We start from the raw sequence: 16,614 nt of genomic DNA, 5'->3' as shown, positions 1-16,614 counted from the left end.
TGGTGTTGCCTAAAACTAACTGCCGCCCAGGTGGTGCCTAAAACTAACCACTCCCTCTGCAGAAACACCCTTTTCCACATAGAAACGATAATATCTTTGATAACGTAAAATCTGTACATACAAACGAAATAATATGACAGCAACCACAACGTTGCAAGCTTCCAAAACAATAACATATTTCAAAAACTTTAATGTTCTAATGTTGTTAACAATATTTATCACTGCCCCCTTTTTCTGCTTTTTTTTCTGTATTAATGATAATTGCATTAAAGTCTATGGCGGCGCCCTTTTCGTCCACCCTCAGCCCATGCCCTTTTTCCTGCTACACCTACACGGTTACGGGGATACAAGGGGTAAAAAAAGTGTCAAGAAGACTTACAAAACTGATTATGGATGATAGCTGCAATATTAAGAGATTAAACTAGAGTTGATCATATTTATTTTTAAAATATAGTCGTCATTTAAGCCATTGGCTCTAAATATTTTATGCACCATACTGTGCATTCCTGTATTCCTTTGGAACTTGTAAGTATGAATTCCTTAGAAACAGCTGTGAGAGTTATCACTAAAGTGTAATTAACATATACATATAAATGTTCACATATTTGAAAATTATAGATTGTAGTTCTCAGTTAAGCATGTTCCTTGAGCATGTGGGAAAAATAAAAACACAAGACCTGCCTGCATATTAGATTATGTAAGCCTATTTTTAGATTTACTGTATAATCTGTTGACATTAACTGAATCTTGGCAGTGCCTCTCCAAAACCACCATCCTGTCTGGTACCCCTGTCAACTTGAGATTCAAACTTACATAAGACAGCTTGAAACGGTTGCCAATAGCACATTGTCTACAAATAATAAAGATTGGAATGTTAAAACATTATTTTAATAGTGTTCAATTTACTGTTACCATCTCACTGCATATGAGTATATACAGAAAATTGCTTTACTCTCTCAGGCTCCAAAATTGAGGGTGGAGTTCATGTGCATTTAATTTGAACATAGGCATCAATTCATCAAAGGCTGTATCTGGAAAATACTTTTTAACTTTTGGATTGCCTGGTTAGCATCCCTATTACTTGTTTACCAGATAAAAATAAAGAATTGATTTTTTTATTTTATGCCCGACAGTTACTTTTTAACAAACCAGTACTCTTATACATGTTCTACTATGAATGTAAGTATGTATGTCCATAATAAAAGTTAGCCCACTATATTGGTCTCAATTCACTAAGCTTTTACAAACAAAGAATTGATTTTTTTATTTTATGCCCGACAGTTACTTTTTAACAAAACTGAAAAGTCAAAAACGCTCGACCCCCTACCAATTCAACCAATGGGTGCAGGATCTGGGAAGCCAGACCAATCCATGAGTATGTACAGAAGGATCCGCAAACCAAGCAGTGGTAGAAAACGCTGGTATTCTTTATTCAACAATTCCACATGGCAGAATGCAATAAAATCACAAAGTTCAACTGACGCGTGTCGGGCTTACAATCTGCCCTTAGTCATATGACTAAGGGCAGATTGTAAACCCGACACGCGTCAGTTGAACTTTTTGATTTTATTGCATTCTGCCATGTGGAATTGTTGAATAAAGAATACCAGCGTTTTCTACCACTGCTTGGTTTGCGGATCCTTCTGTACATACTTTTTAACAAACCAGTACTCTTATACATGTTCTACTATGAATGTAAGTATGTATGTCCATAATAAAGGTTAACCCACTATATTGGTCTCAATTCACTAAGCTTTAACAAACACTTTACCAACCGTTTGATAATTTACCTCATGGGTAAAAGCTAATTTTGAATTCACTATGGTGTTACAGATTTATTGAATGTTTTAACACCTTAGTGCATTCAAAATTAGATTTTAACCATGAGGTAAATCATTAAACGTTCGGTAAAGTGTTTGATAAAGCTTAGTGAATTGAGGCCATTGTGTGAAATTTCTTGCTTTAGCCTTCACAAGCTGTTTGTTATTCATTATAAAATGTAAAATATTATTTGTGCATTAATAATAGTAATTTAAAAAAATTAAGCTTCAGAAATAGAGCAGCACAGCTCTCAGTGTGGCCAGGCTAAAAAAAACCGCACATAAATATTTTTTATTGCATTCTGTAATATGATACTCATTACTTTCTCCATGTTTTTATATGATTCAATAAAGGCACCCCTTCTAACTCTTGCTTGATCACACGCATGGTAATTTTTGCACCGAAAGTTACCGTACTTTTCGGAATATAAGATGCTCCCGCATATAAGATGCACCTAGATTTAGAGGGCAAAAATTAGGAAAAAAATAAACTAAACCTAGGTGCATCTATGGTGCCGGGGCGTCTTATGGACCTCTAACCCCCAAAAACTGTCTTTATCTAAGCTACACTGCCTACCTATACTAACATCTACTACACTACACTTCACTTACCCCTGCTGCCCCCACCAACTACACCTTACTTTAATAACCCCTACTACCAACACCAACTACACTACACAACACTATACTACACTTCCCTCACTAACACCTGCAGCCAACCCAAACTACACAACACTTCACTAACTAACCCCTCCAGCCAACCCAAACTACACTACACTTCACCCCTACTGCATTTCACCTGATCGTGTCGCCGCGATCCTCCCCTCCTCCATCTGACTGTCATCATCCGAGGGTCGCAGCAGCCGTCATCTGAGGGTCCCATTAGCAGTCATCAGACGGTCCAACAATCCCATCCAGTATCCCCGCTCTTAAGCAGTGATGCTCATCCAAGCTCGGATATCAGAGATACTCGGATATCCTAGCTCTTTTTTCACTATGCAAGCTCGAATACCGAGCTCGAATAGTATTAGCTATCCGGGCTGTGCTATCCGAGCGCACTCGGATAGCAATCAGCTATCTGGAGATATCCTAGCTATCCGAGCTCGGATAGCGTCATCCGCTCGGATAGCGTCACGTCAGACGTCACCTCGAGTCCTCACAAGCGAATCAGAGGGCACCCAGCCCTCTGACTGCAGCCAATCACAGAGGGGGAGCCTGGCCAAGCCCCCCTCTATAAATAGCGGGCGCCATGTTGCCTCACTCGTCCTGCTTGTGACTTACTGACTGACTGTACTGAGAGATTATTCCAGTGCTTTTTGTCTGTGCAAGTGCATTTATTGTTCAATACACCTAGTGTTTTTACACTCCAACACATGATATTCACCTGTATTGCTTTGTATTGTAGATAGATTGTATTTTAGGCAGTTTAGTTTGTGTGATTAGGGACTAGGGAGGGAGACTGTCACTGCTGCAGCTGCAGCTGCAGCCAGCAGCTAGGCCCTGTGCCTAGGCAAGGCAGCCTGCCCTGCTCTGTGCTCTAGTCTCTGGTTACCTGTGCTCTCACCTGTCCTACTCTACTGTACTACTTCTGTGTTAAATAGATTATTGTACTATTTTGTAGTTAGCAGGCCCAGCTTTACTGCTATACCTGTCCTGTATCTGCTCTCTGTAATCTAGTCACACCTGTTCTATTGTTTAGCTAGATTCTTCTATTGTTTAGTTAGTACTGTAGTACTGCAGTCAGTGCTAGAAGTTGTTAGAGTAGTAGTACTACTGTGTTAGCTTTCTACAGAACTGCTGTGCTGTGAGCAGTGCCAGTGTGACAGTTAGTGTGCACTAGTGTCTTCTCCTCTGCTGTCTGACTGGCACTTGGCACGTGCCACATCCGGCATGCTCCTGGCACACGTTACACCTGCTGCTGCATTGCCCTGCTCCTGCTGCCTGTGCAGCTCCCACCGCCAGGGTGCCACAGGCCACTGATACCACCTATATTTAACCCAAAACACAATTGCTGCGTAATTTTTTGGTGGTGTCTGGGGTGAAAACGGTCATGTCCCAGTTGTGCGGTTGGACTTTGGACACAATGTGGGCTGCACGACTGCTGTCTGGAACCTAGGCCTGATGTTAATTTACAGCTATTTTTTTTTTGGGGGGGGGGGGATTGTAAGTTCCCACATCATCAATTAGTGTTCCCCTTTAAATAAATAATGATGCTACATGCCTCATATACCCTAAAAACGTTTTTAAAGCAATTTAAAGGCCACTTCTGTTTTTTCTATCCGGATATCCGAATTTGCCCGGATAGCCCGGATACTGTGGTCGGGTATCCGATTTGCATTCGGATCGGAAGATTTTGAACTCGGATATCCAACCCGGATCGGATATCGGGGTATCCGGATCCGAATCGGATCCGGATTTTGAAAAGGGGTATCCGAGCATCACTACTCTTAAGTGTCCCAGCCGCCGGCTCCTCTTCACTGCAGTCTTGAATGCAGACTGCAGCCTCGCGGTGATCACCCCACTGACTTCCTCCATAGTTATGTCATCCTCTTCTTAGTTACAGTGCCCCCTTCTGTGTGACGAGCGGCGCACGTGTGCCAGGGTCACGCATGACGTCAGGCGCATGTGCACCACTCGTCACACAGAAGGGGGCACTGTAACTAAGAAGAGAACACCGTAACTATGGAGGAAGTCGGTGGGGTGGCAGTGTGTGATCACCGCAAGACTGCAGTCTGCATAGAAGACTGCAGTGAAGAGGAGCCAGCGGCTGAGACTCTTAAGAGCGGGGATACCGGATGGGATTGTTGGATCCTCTGATGACAGCTAATGGGACCCTCAGATGACGGTTGCTGCGACCCTTGGATGACGGCAGTCAGACGAAGGAGGAGAGGATAGCAGCGTCAGGATCCGATAAGTATGATTTGGGGCCAAAATATCGTACCTTTACAATATAAGACGCACCCCCCCCCCCAGTTTTGAGGAAGAAAAAGTGCGTCTTATATTCCAAAAAATATGGTAGCTAGAATATTACTAATGTGCTGTTATCAATATTCCGCTATTGGATTTGTCATTATATTTTAGTTGGGGTTCAGCGGTGCTCTTCCCCATTCACAATCCTTAAATAATGACTTTCTTTTACCTAATGCCTGACTCTAAACTTTCCCCTAACATAAGCCACTCCTTGTAACGTTACTTCCATCCTAATACATAACCCTAACTTTCTCTTTAGCGCAAATCCATTTAGGACTAATCCTAAACTCACTGCTTAACGTAAAGTGTTTTCTACACATCTAGCTCCAAGCATAAATCTAACCTTCCTAACCTATACCTATGACACCAATTTTCCTAAAATAATGCCTAAATCTAGCCTCCAACCATAAATGGCACTCATCCTTCAAACTTTTCCCTTACCAATGCTTTTTTTCATTACCACCTCTTAGCTGCTGTATAACTTAGCACCAAGTATTGGTTATGGACTTCATTACACTATACAACAGCAAAACACTGGCACCTGAGACAATTGACCATTTAATTTAGCACTGAGCTCTATGGCAGTGCCCAATTTAAACCAAAAAAGCATATATCCAAATCTGATGTTTTATAGTTTAGTCTAGTCAACCCTATTTAATTAGCCTAGTCTAGACTACCTTACTTGATTGTATTTTAAAAAAAATCTGAGCTCGCTCTCACCTCTCCTAATATGTCTAGAATGCCTACATATCGGGCGTGACACAGTAGATCACAGTAGATCTGGAGGGGTATTATAATTGCACACCGAAAAACCAGTGGAAGGAGAAGAGGAGGGTACACAGAGGGTAGTCTTCCTATGTGCTAAACATTGAGAACTCAGCTAACAGCTGCTTACATTTTGAAAGGTTAAATGATCACTATTTCTCAGGCAAAAAGGTTTTTAGGTCTCATTTAATAACATATTTATCTAGGTTGAACCTTTTAAACCTAACTTCACCTCAATACAGAAGATCTCCATGACTGGATCAAGGTAACAACTTTCGACATCTAGCATTCATAGTGCTGGATGCCTTACAAAGTGAGGAAAGTATAGTCTGCAGTAGTGATTCATTGTGACAAATCACACACCCATTTAAAGTGAACCGAGCACCTTTTTAGCACTCAGGACATTTCTATAGCACATAAAAAAATGCATGCCAACAATCTGTTTCATTATTAAAATAAACTTTCATTTTACCTTGTATTTTACAATCAAGGTAGTTTTATTAGCCTGTTTCAGCAGTCTAACTGTCTGCAGAAATCTCAGGAAGCTAATTGTTTTTTTGAGCTAATTACCCAGAAGAAAACAATACCTTTTCATCAACAAAGGGGGTGGGTAATTAGGGCTGTTTCTTCAAAGACATTGTGTGTGTCAAACAGTCCTAATTACCCACCCCGTTTGTTGATGAAAAGGTATTGTTTTCTTCTGGGTAATTAGCTCAATAAAACAATTAGCTTCCTGAGATCTCTGCGGACTGTCAGGCTGCTGAAACAGGCTAATAAAACTACTTTGATTGTAAAATACAAGGTAAAATGAAAGTTTATTTTAATAATGAAACAGATTGTTGGCATGCATTTTTAATGTGCTATAGAAATGTCCTGAGTGCTAAAAAGGTGCTCATTTCACTTTAAGAAAATGTAATAAAAAATTACTTAAAAACGTATTCAATATGTTTAAAGCAATGGAGCATTAACCAATTAATTTTGTATTTATATAGTACTGACATCATACACAGTGCTTACCATAGTCCCTACTTTAGCCATGTCTCAGTCATGGCCTAATGCTGGGTACACATGATTACATTTCCCGTCCAATCGACAGGTAATCTGATGGCAAGTTATATTGTGTGTACATAGTTAAACTGCTCCTGCTAGAGAATGGGTTAGATCTTCCCATGATAGCTTCACAAAATCTATCCCATTATTGAACAGGAGCAGATTGGACTTGTTGGAATTTATTGTCCAATTCCCGTCAATTGGACAGGATGTTGATATGTGTGTATTTAGCATAATGCATTGTTCATACTTATCAATGCAGAAACTGCAAGCAGTTTTCACAGGAAAATGTTCCAGACATTATTCACATTAATTTGGACTTCTTTGTACAATAAATCCTGTCCTGCAGCTAGGTATGACACACCTTGAGTCACGTGTGCTGCTCCACACCAGAGAGGAGGGATCATCATCTTTTATTACATGCCTGCTTTAACTTTCATCTAGTAAGTGCAATACTTTATTCACAAATTGAAGTCAAAAGGTAGTGCACTCCTCCCTTTTTCATTTGCACCTTTTCTGCATGTGTTTTTTTCAGAGTAACTAATGAAAGTTAATGAGAATTTGCATGTGGTATGCAAATTTATGCTGCAAGATTTATGTTTTTTTTTTTTTTTGCACATGCAAAAATGCAAGTGCACTTTTTAAACAGAAGTGCAAATCTCCACTGACTTTCATCTTACGTGTGGCAAATGCATTTTTGCATTTTTCACACAAGATTTGAAGTGTTAACTCTGCCCAAAACAAATTTTGGGGAGATCAGTAAGCTTATCTGTATATTTTTGAAATGTGGGAGAAAACCAGACTGCTGAAAGGAAGCCTATATAGATACTGTAGAGTAAAAACATGCAAACTCCATTCAGATAGTAACGTGGGCCAGATCTAAGCTTGGAGAGCTAACAATGCAAGGCTATCTACTATGCCACCATACTGCCCACAGATGTCCAAAGTTAAAAATGTACATCTTTTTTCTCTGTGCAGTAACTTAAGGACATTACATAAGCCTGCGTATACAGTAGATTCTACTTATCCTTCCCATACAAGGAACTACTACACTATATTTGGCTCTTGGTCTCATTTACAATTTTAGTTCCCAAGTAAGATGCTTCATTTGCCATAGCAACAAGTTAGACTATCAAATTCCAACTTTCATTGCGATGAAATGTAAATGCAAAGGTTCAAAAATAGAAATATAAAAAGATGTTGTGCTTGAACATGGATGATTACACCAGTTAAAACTAGCAAAAACAAATATCAAAAGTTGAGGTATAAGGCTCAATTCCCATCTACAGCTTCTGCAGCCGGATCACATGCGGCCAGCAGGAGTGGACAATGTCCACTCTGATGGTCTGCTGTAGTCTGGCTGGGCCCGGATATGATGCATTACCATCATAGGCTGTATGAAAAATACATCTGTCTGTCTAGGATAATCGCAGACTGCATAGGACTGACAAGTGCTCCTTAGAGGTGTAGCGAACGGTTCGCCGGCGAACGGTTCCAGGCGAACTTAGGGGGTTCGAGTTCGCCTGCACCAGGCGAACTTTTGCGGAAGTTTGATTCGCCCCATAGACTTTAATGGCCGCCGACTTTAACGGTTAATAGCAAAGTCCCCTTACATAGTAGAAACACTAACTCAGCAGTACCAAATTTTCTAGCATTGTAGGGACTCTTAGGGGGATCATGACTGGTGAGTTTTGCCACTGCTGAGCCATTGCCCTTTGAAATGGTGTGAGATTTTGGAACTGTAAATAGGAGGCCCAATGAAAGCCTATTGGGGATTTTACTACTTTTGCACCCCTGTAACTCTGGTTTGCAGAGTTGTAGGGACCCCATCTTTGGAATCCAAGTCTAACAATATGTCTTCTACCTGCATGAGACATTTAGTGAAATTCAGACGTTGCTAACGGCCATGGCTGCAATTAATTTACGCCAGGATCTCCTCCATTGAAATTGCCCAAATAAACAGGTTTTTGTGACCCTAGGCTATGACCTCTTTGGCCTAAGGGCCCGAAACTCACCAGTTATGATCACCCTAACAGTTCCTACAATGCTAGAAAATTTGGTACTGCTGAGCCATTGCCCTTTGAAAAGATGTGAGATTTTGGAAAGTGAAATAGGGAGCCCAATAAAAGCCTATGGGGGATTTTACTACTTTTGCACCCCTGTAACTCTGGTTTGCAGAGATGTAGGGACCCCATCTTTGGAATCCAAGTCTAACAATATGTCTTCTACCTGCATGAGACATTTCGTGAAATTCAGACGTTGCTAACGGCCATGGCTGCGATTTATGTACGCCAGGATCTCCTCCATTGAAATTGCCAAAATAAACAGGTTTTTGTGACCCTAGGCTATGACCTCTTCAGCCTAGGGGCCCGGAACTCACCAGTTATGATCCCCCTAACAGTTTCTACAATGCTAGAAAATTTGCCCCTGCTGAGCAATTGCCCTTTGAAAAGGTGTGAGATTTTGGAAAGTGAAATAGGGAGCCAATGAAAGCCTATGGGGGATTTTACTACTTTTGCACCCCTGTAACTCCGGTTTGCAGAGATGTAGAGACCCCATCTTTGGAATCCAAGTCTAACAATATGTCTTCTACCTGCATGAGACATTTCGTGAAATTCAGACGTTGCTAACGGCCATGGCTGCGATTTATGTACATCAGAATCACTACCATTGAAATTGCCTAAATAAACAGTTTTTTGTGACCCTAGGCTATGACCTCTTTGGCCTAGGGGCCCGAAACTCACCAGTTATGATCCTCCTAACAGTTCCTACAATGCTAGAAAATTTGCCACTGCTGAGCAATTGCCCTATGAAAAGATTTGAGATTTTTGAAAGTGAAATAGGGAGCCTAATGGAAGCCTATGGCAGAATTTAGCACTTTTGTACCCCTATAATTCTGGTTGGTTATCATCATCACCCGCCGACTTTAGCAGTTAATAGCAAAGGCCCCTTACATCCTAGCAACACCAAATTTGCAGGATATGTTAAAAAGATAGCGGGAAACAATATTTCAAGGACTTCCGAGGCCACAAATGTGAAAAAAGTTAAATACCTTTTCATAATCCAGATCCATGGAGGACGCCATCCGCGCCCTCCCGTTCATTCCCCCATGGCTCCCGCAGTAATACCGGCCCGGTCGGGTCCCGACCCCTCCGAACAGGTCGGGTTCTCATTCCCTCCTCAATATGGCTGCCACAGATTGCCGCGGCTGCGCAGTCCGCACAGATGTGATTGCACCTGTGCAGCTCTAGGGCCTCCTCCTGCCGCGTCATCAATATGCGTGCATACATCGGACGCATCGGGAGGAGGACCTAGAGCCGCAATCGCATCTATGTGGACTGCGCAGCCGCGGCAATCTGTGGCGGCCATATTGAGGGGGGAATGAGAACCCGACCTGTTTGGAGGGGTCGGGACCCGACCGGGGCCGGTATTACTGCGGGTGCCATGGCGGAATGAACGGGGGGGGGGCGCAGATGGTGTCCTCCATGGATCTGGATTATGAAATGGTATTTAACTTTATTCATACTTGTGGCCTCGTTAAGTCCTAAAAAAATATATATATATATATATATATGTGTATATATATATATATATATATATATATATATATATATATATATATATATGTATGTATATATATATATATATATATATATATATATATATATATATATATATATATATATATATATATAAATGACGTGGGGTCCCCCCTCCCGAGCCTTTGTAACCCCTTGTCCCCCATGCAGGCTGGGATAGCCAGAATGCGGAGCCCCGGCCGACTGGGGCTTCGCACCCTGAGCTATACCAGCCTGCATGGTCCATGGTATGGGGGGCTCTGGGGGGGGGGGAGGGGCAGCCAAGCCTTCCCCTTCCCCCCCCCCCGAGCCCTTGTCCAATCCATGGACAAGGGGCTCTTTCCCACCTCCGGTGCCCCAGGAGGAGGTGGGGGTGACGACTCCCTGGGGGGGGGGGGGGTTCATGGTGGCATCTGGGAGTCCCCTTTAAGAAGGGGACCCCAGATGCCCACCCCCTCCCAGGAGAAATGAGTATAGAGGTACAAAATACCCCTACCCATTTCCAAAAAGGGTTAAATTAAATAAAAACACAACCACGAAAAAAGTCCTTTAATTTTCTTAATTAACCAGAAATACTTACCTGTACCTTTAAAAAAAAATTCCCACGGCAATATCCTCGGTAAATGATCCAACGAAGTGTATCCTCTTATGTTGCAATCTTCTATTAAGTTGATTGAAGATCTCCGAAGCCGGCCCCCACCCACATAGCAGAGAATGCGTCCAAAAGTCCTTTTGGACGCATAGCTGCAAGCTCCCGCTGTCTCTCCCCAACTGCCTGCCTGCACCTGTGAACCCCCACCTAGGCTGGCACCCAGTGCACCCATGGGTGCGCTGGGTGCGCTGGGTGCCAGCCTAGGTGGGGGTTGACAGGTGCAGGCAGGTGGGGAGAGACAGCAGCGGGAGCCAGCAGCTTCACGTCCTTCCGAGGATGCATTCTCTGCTATGCTAACGGCTCATGAATGAGCCGGATCTTTTTAATGAATCGGTTCTTTTTATGAATCGACTCTTTTTTTATACTTTAAAATCGATTTTCTCAAAAACTATAAGGTCTTTTTGAAAAAAAAAAAAATTTCCTCTTGTTCCCACTGTTCTTCTTAACATTCCCAGTAATTTTGGTGTTGCTAGCTTTTAAAGGGGCTTTGCAATTAACCATTAAAGTCGGCGGGGGTATATTTTCCCACGGTCAGAAGGAGAATTTACATTGAAACTTTAAAATTGATTTTCTCAAAAACTATAAGGTCTTTTTGAAAAAAAAAATTCCTCTTATTCCCACTGTTCTTCTTAACATTTTCTGCAAGTTTGGGGTTTCTAGCTTTTAAAGCGGCTTTGCTATTAACTGCTAAAGTCGGCGGGCGCTTAATTTTCCCATGGTCAGAAGGAGTTACTTTAAAATTGATTTTCTCAAAAACTATAAGGTATTTTTGATTTTTTTTTTCCCCTCTTGTAGTCACTGAAAGATCTCAGGTGTTAGACACCTTGAAACATCTTTTCCATCACTTTTCTGGCCAGCAGAAATGTTTCTAGTTTTCAAAGTTCGCCTCCCCATTGAAGTCTATTGCGGTTCGCGAACTTTTATGCGAACCGAACCTTCCGTGAAGGTTCGCGAACGGGGTTCACGAACCGAAAATCGGAGGTTCGCGACATCTCTAGTGCTCCTATATATAAAACAGGAGCTGTTCACTGTCAGATTTGCAGTGTAGTAAAAGGGAAAAAAAAATATACGCTTTACTCTCAAGCTGGAAACACAGCTTTACAGAATTATAATTGTCATTTTTCAACTGGACATTTCATTTAAAAAAGTACAAAAAGAATCTTATTTTCGGAATGTGTTTTTGAAACCTGTTACAGATCATTTGCATAAGACACAGATAATTCTACAACTGCATCAGACTCCCTTCCCCACCTCTCTACTGTTTCCATCATACCTTTTATATCTTTAATTCTGTAAAAGTGATTGCCGGCGCTCAAAATTAACTGGAACGATTGTAAGAATTTCTGAATGTTTCTCTTGTACTTTTTCAATCTTGCACTTGAATGGATTTATGACATGTATACATTTTACAGAGAGAATGAGTCACATTAATACACTTCCCATGAGTATGAAATATAAAAGTAGACATGCTCTAGGAATTCTGCTTGGATCCAAGACAAAAGACATATTTTTTCTCCTCAATAAATACCCTGCTTGCTGCCCTCAACTCTTTGGTACTCAACAAGCTTAATAATCCTGAATGAAATCACTATATAAAAAGCACAGCATTAATACTCCTCATTCCATTTTTATCAACAAAATGGAGATGCATATTTATCTCACACTGTTCTTATCACATATGTCCCCTAAGGATTCCTCTAAGGAGCATAAACAGGCTATAGAAAATGTGTCTGGATCCATCCATTGAAATACACGTGATAATGATAAAACATCATTTTTGCCACATTTGCTGAAAAATTGCTGAAGCTGATTTTCATGCTTTGACTTTCTTCAGGGTTTCTCAATATATTTAGTGTAACTAATATGCTTTGAGGGCTATAGTTAGAGGGAGGTCTAGTTTTTTACCTTGTGTGAGATATGAAATAAAAACTATACACGTTACACTGGAAAATAAAATCCAGAAGTTAAACTACCCCATCTACCGTATTTTCCACCATATAAGACAATCCAGAATATAAGATGCATCTAGGTCAGGCATGGGCAAACTCAGCCCTCCAGCTGTTATGGAACTACAAGTCCCACAATGCATTTGCCTTTATGAGTCATGACTGTGGCTGTCAGACTCCCACAATGCATTGTGGGACTTGTAGTTCCTTAACAGCTGGAGGGCCAAGTCTGCCCATGCCTGATCTAGGTTTAGAATACAAAAACCAGGGGGAAAAAAAAGATGCTAAACCTGGTGTGTCCATGTTCCAGGAGTGTCTTGTACATGTTGTCCCCCTCCATGTGTCCTCCTGTGCCCCCCATGTGTTTTCCTCTGTCCCAATGTCTCCCCATGTGTTCACCTGTATTCCCCATGTGTCCTGTCTCCCCCATGTCTCCTCCACGTGTCCTCCTGTATCCCCTATGTGTCCTCCTGTGTCCCCCATTTCTACCCCATGTGTCCTCCTGTGTGCCCCATGTGTCCTCCTGTGTCCCCTATTTCTACCCCATGTGTCCTTCTGTGTGCCCCATGTGTCCTGTGTCCCCTTCTGTATGCAGTGTGCCTGCAAAGGCTCACCTGACTCCGCTTCCTCCCCCATGTCTCCTGCTCTTTCAGTGTGTGTAGCAGCAGCTGGATTACCTAATACATGGTGCTCACGGGGATTGCAGACCTCCTTCTCGTCAGTGTGGCTCGCTCTAGTGAAGCCTCAAGATCTTGAAACTGTGGATATGGATTATGTGTTTGTGCAAAAGCTTAGCAAGTTAAAGTGTTAATTTAGAATTACTGTTTCAGCGGGCTTATTAGGAACATGAAAGGGCATGTACTGTTTCAGCAGACTTGCTGGAACAGGAAAGGGGAAGTTGTATATATATGTCTTCATGCCTGCTTTTTAAGGAACGAAATACTGCTGCAGATATTTTTATTCTTCACAGGAAAAGTGTACGTGACAAATGCTGAGCCCAAAAGAGGAAGCAACATGTTGCCAGGACAGATGAGCAGACTTTGATTGAGAAAGACATAAGGAAATGCACCTGATCTCAGGACATCAACTGACAAGACGGTCACGCCCTGATGACACTGCTTTTGACCAGAGACACCCAGAGACTGAGGGACTATAAATGAGGGGTGGGATAAGAGGGACTTCACTTCTCTTCCTGATAGAGCTGAGTATCTCTCAGTCTCGTGTAAATCAGATAGAGAACGCCACACGTGTGTAATAAAACTATGCTTTGATTCTGACAACTATAGTCTCCTCTGGTGCTTCTAAGGTGGAGAGGTTGAAATTACATCCACAAAACGCACCCTTAAAACACAACTCTTCAGACAAGCCTATAATTTGTTATAGCTAGAATTGGAAGCTCACTGCCTCATCCACTAAATCCTTGGCTCCTCCCCTGATGTACTAAGCTCAAAATGACAGCCCCCCCCCCCCCATGCTTGCATTTGTTTTACAATTGTACCAGTATTGGTAATGTCTCAAACTACACATCAATTGTATTTGTTTGTACTTGTGTTGCTAGTTGTTTTGATTGTACAATGAGTTGAACTACCAATTTATCTATGCTCTCCACTATGGTCTATTTTTTACTCTGTTAAGCTCTATGGAAGATGTTGGTGCTGTATAAATAGAAATTACACTATAATTACACTGAAGCAGCAGAACGTCCTGTTATTTAGCAGTCAAGCACCCCACCATTCCCAATTGCTTTGATTTAGTTAGTGAATTTTCACTAAGTCATCAGGGCTGGCCATCACGGGGTTGGTGGCCTATGCATTATCACCAGTTTTTGCTTTGTAAAGATTTGATAGTCAGTTGATAGCATTTGTTCCTTTACACAACATTAGTAAATCATCCTTCCCATATATTAACAATTGAGACTGGGGTTATGCTCACATAGTGGAACAGGCCCATGTTTAAATTGAGACTAGTAAAGTTTAAAAGTTCTTGAAGTTTCTGTAACTGTAGTAGTTATACAATTGTTGCATACGCATTATACAAATGTAATTAGGAGTCATGGAAGATTGCCTAAATTCCAGTCCACATTTTCCGAATGTGTTTATTTAGCCAGACACTATCAGATAATGCAACAAAAGAACAGGAGTTTGAACACTGTAATATACTACAGCAACCAAACAAGAGCCATGGGATAATTGATGAGGGTACATTAGAATTGATCTGGTTTGTATTGCACATTGTGTACAATGGGTAACTGATTGCTCTTGTGTGTATAAGTGATTGCTCTTGGAGGTGGTGAAGTAAGTATGTCTACTGTAGTGGCTTCAAAGTATATTTCACAACCAAGTATCATTCATCTAAACAACTAGGCTCATATGCAATTAACTTTTTCTCTTGAGTTAACTCCTAGGAAATAATTTTCATATTCCCTTTACAATAACTTTTAAGCATTTTACCAATGAAAAAGTACCCAAAAATTGCGGAAAATGTAATATCAAAATGTAATATCAAAACTATTTTGAGTATTTTCTTGCTTCCTGGTGGTTTTAACCTGCCTAGTGGTCTGGACGAGCTCAGCTTGTCCAGAATAAACTAGCTGAAAGTGTTTCTGACAAGCTCAGCTCGTCATGCAGTGCTGTCACTCACCGCTGCTGTTTTCGGTGCATCCACGCGCTCCAGGCTTCTCTGTGAGCTGTTACTGAGGCTCCCTCCCGTGCTTATCCCTCCAATGCTGCTCAGCTGGCTGCTGCTGCGGCTCCCTCCAGTCCCATCCCATCCCTCCAGGCTAACGAGCGGACTGCTCTGCAGGCTTCTCCCTGTGTCCTTCACCCGTGCCCCTTAGCTCTTCTCCGGGTGATCGGGTGATCGGCTGCTGCTCCCTCTGGCTGATGAGTGGGCTGCTCAGCTGGCTTCTGAGGGCTCCATGTGTCCTTCTCCCAGTCCCCCTTAGCTCTCTTCCGGGTGATCAGCTGGGCAGGCAAGATGGCGCTGCCCAGCCACTTCCTCTGTGCTCCCTTCCTCGTGTGTAATTTCCTCTGACGTGGAAATTACACACACTGTCGCTGCAATCAGCATAATTGGATTACATCAGTACACAAAGCTGATGTAATCCAATCATGCCATAGTAATTCAAAGTTATTTGCACAAACACCTGTACACAATGAATAAAAGGCCAGAACCGTTACACCTCTTCCTCTTTCAGAGTCCCAGTGTCCATAGCTTAGTTTGCTTGTCAGCTCTGCTTTGTGATTTCTGTGCTTTGAGTAATTTCTGCCTTTCCAGCCTTTTACAGTCTTTGCTACATTCATATTGCAGTCATATTAGTCTTTTTCAAGACGCTGTAGTCCCTGTGTGTTTGCATTTTCTTGATTTCTTTTTCTTCCTGTCGCTGACCTTTGACCCCTGTATCCTGCTTTGGGGTCATGGCTTCGTCTTCCCGAAGGCGTTTGTGTGACCAGGAGCTGCTGGATGTCCTGGAGGGAAGCGACAGTGAGGAGGAGCTCATTGAGGAGTCAACGGACAGCGAGGTTCCCGGTGACCTGTCTTCGGAGTCGGAGAGCAGTGACGGATGAAACCAATGAGCCAGTGACTGTCGCACGCACTTGGTGTGAGCTGGAGAGCCCCACTCAAGCTCCGCCACCCAGGTTCCCCTTCACAGGGGCACCCGGGCAGAAGATCGCATGCGACCACAGTCCACTGTCCTACCTGGAGCTATTCCTTACCGATGAGGTCATCCGGAAGATTGTGGAGGAGGCCAATCGGTATGCAGCGCAGCAGCAGGAGGGTGCTTCTCTACCCAGGTTCTCTCGGAACCGGAAGTGGGAAGGCTGTCACCTGTC

Source organism: Hyperolius riggenbachi, chromosome 1, assembly GCF_040937935.1.
Source record: "Hyperolius riggenbachi isolate aHypRig1 chromosome 1, aHypRig1.pri, whole genome shotgun sequence".
Taxonomy (NCBI): domain Eukaryota; kingdom Metazoa; phylum Chordata; class Amphibia; order Anura; family Hyperoliidae; genus Hyperolius; species Hyperolius riggenbachi.
This window is presented reverse-complemented; position numbering follows the sequence as displayed.